The sequence below is a fragment of the Chenopodium quinoa genome, unplaced genomic scaffold (genome assembly GCF_001683475.1).
Source record: "Chenopodium quinoa cultivar QQ74 unplaced genomic scaffold, ASM168347v1, whole genome shotgun sequence".
Classification (NCBI taxonomy): Eukaryota; Viridiplantae; Streptophyta; class Magnoliopsida; order Caryophyllales; family Amaranthaceae; genus Chenopodium; species Chenopodium quinoa.
Genome location: NW_018744268.1, coordinates 1,124,622 through 1,129,301, shown reverse-complemented (window position 1 = coordinate 1,129,301; position 4,680 = coordinate 1,124,622).

The following is a 4,680-nucleotide window of genomic DNA, read 5'->3' as shown; positions in this document are numbered from 1 at the left end:
ATGCCCGAGGGCAAGCACCTCCCGTTCCACCACCACAACCACCATCCAAGCCTGAGCCTGTAGTGATCCCATCACCACCTCTCATGTCTCACTCTGTCCCCCATGGTTACTCTGACCCAGTTTGGGACCTCCAGAGTATAGGTCAGGCTTTAGGTCGTATTGAGCATTCCCACACTGACCTTAGGAGGATGGTAGGCTCCATTGACCATAGATTAGGGTACCTTGAGAGGAACCAAGGTAGAGTCCTCTACCCTACATATGATGATTATGCTCGTCGGGGCAACATTCCCGACGATGCCATCTACGCTGACTGGTTTTAGCCTCCACCCCAGGGATACGATAGGGATCCCACTGCCCATGGTATTTATACTGACTATTCTACCTTCCATGGGTACGACCAGGACATTCCTTTAGGGGGACCGCCGGGGAGGAGTTTTTACACTAACTATTTTGGTGGTAGCTCTTCTGGTGCAGGTGGCAGTGGAGGAGGAGGGTTCGCCTCGATGGATGAGGATGATGAGGATTAGCCATGCTAGGCTAGTTCCTGAGCCAATGAGGACATTGTCTGATTCTGGCTTGGGGGAGATTTTGGATTTGGTATCTTTCTTCTTTTCTTTTCTTTTGTTTTTGGTGTGTTTTCTTAGATTAGATTTATTGCTTTCTAGGTTAGTTTTATTGCTTTCTTATACGAAAAATACAAAAAAAAATTGAAAAAAAGAATTCAAAAATGCGTTCCAATGAACTGTAAATCATGCTTCCCTGATCCCCATACTTGGAAAATATTGTTTTGATTCTTGGTATATGATGATAAGAATTGTGGATTTGTTGATCATGATTTGAAGTTTGATTGCTTAGATGTCCTAACATGCGTCAATTTTGTCCAACTACTTGTGAATATAGTGCTTGACTAGTTGATTTGGTTAGGAATTGTGTGATAGTTCCTGGTATGTCAATGAATTTGAGCATTGGTTTGCAACTATGAGTAATGTTTATATGACTCATTATTATGCACATTGTGGAGGACGAAGGCGTCCATTCTTCTAGGTAGCCTTCAGATGGTTTAGATGCATTTGTTCCCTTCTTTCTATCCATGTTGTTGCCTTGACTTTTTGTTGTTTATTAGCCACATTACAAGCCTATTTTGCCCCATTGGTTACTAGTCCCAAGCTTGGCTTGGGGGAGCTATTAGTGAGTGAGGCGAGGGAGTTTGTAGTGTGCTTATTATTTGCACAATTTGGGTGGGTTTTGAGAAGTTATTTTGTTCTTGATCATAGTTTATTTTTGATGAGTTTGAAAGTTGAATTTTCTTGATAAAATAAAATATGATGATATGAAAAAAAAAAGTGAAAAAAAATAAGTGAACTTCAATGAAAAAAAGTTCAAGTGTTCTAAGTGAAGGTTGATCAAAAGAAAGAAGAAAAAAATTGAGTTTCAATGAAATAAATCAAAGTTGAAGATTTAAAGTTTGTTATTCACTCAAGTGTTACATTATTATATCTTTATGAGTGAAATTTGTAAGTGTTGGGATTGCTGTATTTGTTTGGAGTTGTATTTCGTGAACTTTTGTTGGAGTTGAGTAAGTTGGAGATGATTGGTCATCATTTATTTTTGACCTTGGTTTTATTAGGATTTTCTCCCTTAAGAATTGTTTTTCTCTCACATTTTCCCAAATATTTATTACCCTTTACCCTAGCACTTACATTACAAGCTTTAAAGACTTTCCGACCTTTGTGCATAGAGTTGTATGGATGTGAAAGTGTTGTTTATCAATGCAAGTTATGATTTGACATATTTCGAGTTGACTAGTAGGTTGAGTGCTTATCCTTTTTAAACACACGAGAGTTGTGAGTTTTGGAGGGCATTGTTCACATAAAGGGGTTGGTTAGAGAGCGATCGAGTACATCTTTTACTCGCCACATAAATGAGAGTTGAGTGTGTGAGCACTAGTCTTGAATTCTATATGCTCTTGTGGTTTGCTCTATTTGACAATTGTTAAGGAGGAAGAGTAATAGGATGGATGAGATTGGTTGATGTTGAAGCATGTTTATTAAATTTACCTTGAGTTGTTTGTGCTTGATTTTTACTTTTTGGGGTGAAGCATATTTATTTATTCATTGATGATATCTTTGCTTAGGGACAAGCAAAGGTTTGGTTTGGGGGAGTTTGATGTGTCCATTTTATATAGTATTTTACCCCGGTCTCTTGGTCATAATTAGTAGTGTTTTGGCTCTTTATGAGCCACTTTTATTACTAATTGGTTTTTTCTAGTGTTTTCATAGTTTTGGTTGAGTTTTGTAGGAAATTGCACTTTTGGAGCATTTTTTTGGGATTTTATAGAGTATCTATGAGCATTGGAGGAGCACGACCAGTTTTTATAGCCCAGGGCCGGCTAGAGTCATCGAACCGGTGATTAAGGGCTTAGAATTTGAAATTCCGAGGCAATTTGACCTAGTATTCAAGACCGAAGGAGGATATTTGGTTTGGGCCGGAATTACGAGCCCAAAAGAGGAGTCCATTGTGCCTCAAGAGTGCCGCCCGGCCAAGAGAGCTCCCGCCTGAAGGCGCGCCCGACCGGGCGGGGCGGAGTAATAATAGCACCAGCTGATGCCCGAAGTCGCGCCCTGCCGAGCGCGAGAGATGCACTTGATAGCAAAAAGGCGGGCCCGATCAGGCGCGTGTCAGCATTAGGAGTTTTTGTGCACGTTAAGTTTGTTTTAGTTTAGGATTACTTGCTTAGTGTAAGTACGATTTCGTTAAGCAAGATTAGTATCTCTTTTTACTCTTTCTTAATTCTTCTCTTAGACTTTCTCTCTCTACTTAGCTTTTAGATTAGTTTCTCTCTCTACAACTTTGTTCTAAATTCAACTCCTTAATTCTGGTTACTTTGGTAATGATTTTTTCTACTTTAATCTCATTTATTTTTACTTTAATACTTTCATCATGTCTTCTTTAATTGCTTTGTTTAGTTTATATTTAATTATGTGTGAGTAGTTTTCTTTCTAGGGTTTATGGGGATCCATAAATAATATGAAGGGGTAATTTATTGTTGTTGATTATCAATGCTAGATTAATTTCCTAAGGATTGATTTAATGCTCTGTGACTAGATTAGGCCTGATCTTTTATGCATGAGTTTGACAATATTGATTCGAGATTCGAGAGATGAGAATTAATGTTTAATTCTAGTTTTAATAGGAAAGTTAATTTATAAATGGTTAAGTCGAGATTCGAGAGATGAGATTTAATACCGGTAAATTAATTCTGTGATTGTAATACGTAGCGAAAGCCCTTTATGATCTGATTAATTTATGCATTGATGATTGGTTGTTATGTCTTACCCTGGAATATTGTTTATTGGTGAACCTATGCCCTAGGTCTTTTGTTCATTGATTTTCTCTATTCTTATTCTTCTTTACTTTTACTCTTCGTAGTTTAGTTTCCTTTTCACCATAATATTACTTTATTACTTAATAATTTAGATTGTTTTAATTAATTAGGAATAGAAAGACCGGTTTCCCCGTGGATTCGACCCTACTTCCCTATCTGTATTAATTAGAGGATTTAGGAATTACTTTTGATTGGGTGATACGACTTGAGTCTGTCAATGCCGTTTGTCAAATACGTCAGGTTGCCATCCATCCAAGTAGAACTTTGGTCCAGTACTCCAATGGGTCGTCATCAGATATACTTCGTTTTTCCATAACTTCCCAAAAGAATGACCGAGGTGTATCACGGGAGGCGGAGGATGCCAATTTTGATAAGGCATCCGCCTAGTTGTTTTTAGACCTAGGCACTTGACTTAGATGAAATTGTTCAAGTGTCCCAGCTTCAGCTTTGACCGCCTGCAAATATTTGATCACAACCGGATGGGTGGTTGGATACTCACCATGGTATTGGCTTACGACCAACTGAGAGTCCGAGCAGGCGTCAATTTTTGTTTCCCCTGTCGCCTTGCACATGCGGATGCCAGCTAGTAGGGCCTCATATTCCGCCTCATTGTTTGAGGCATGGAACTTGAACCGTAGTGCATATTCGTTTTTGTCTCCTTCTGAAGACTAACAGATTATGCCTGCACCACAACCGTTCATAGTAGAGCTCCCGTCTACATGCACCTTCCAAACCTGATCAAGGTTGTCCGGAGTAACCGAACTTGTCATTTTGATAATGAAGTCGGCAAGCACATGACCCTTCACTGTCTTTCTTAGTTCGTAGGTGATTTCCAGAATTTGCATTTCAACAGCCCATTTAAGCATTCTATCGGATGATTCTAGGGTTTTCATTAGCCTCTTAAGGGGTTAATCTGTATAAACAACCACCGAATGTGCCAGGAAGTATGGTTTCAACTTCTTAACAGCCATGTAAAAGAAAGGCCAAATTTTTCAACCATGGGGTACCAGAGTTCAGCATTTCTGAGAACATGACTAATGAAATAGACCAGGAACTTGATTTCGTCTCTCTTAGCAAGGAGAACGACACTGAGGGCGTGACCTGAGATGGCTAGATACATATAAAGCGTCTCCTTTGGCAGAGGACTAACAAGCCTTGGCAAGCAGTGTAAATGTTCGTTCAGCTTTTGAAAGGTCGCTTCAGCATCATCTCCCATTCGAATCTAGTCTTCTAACTGATTACTTGGAAGAAATAAAGGAACTTTTCACCTGACCGGCTAAGGAATCTCCCAAGCG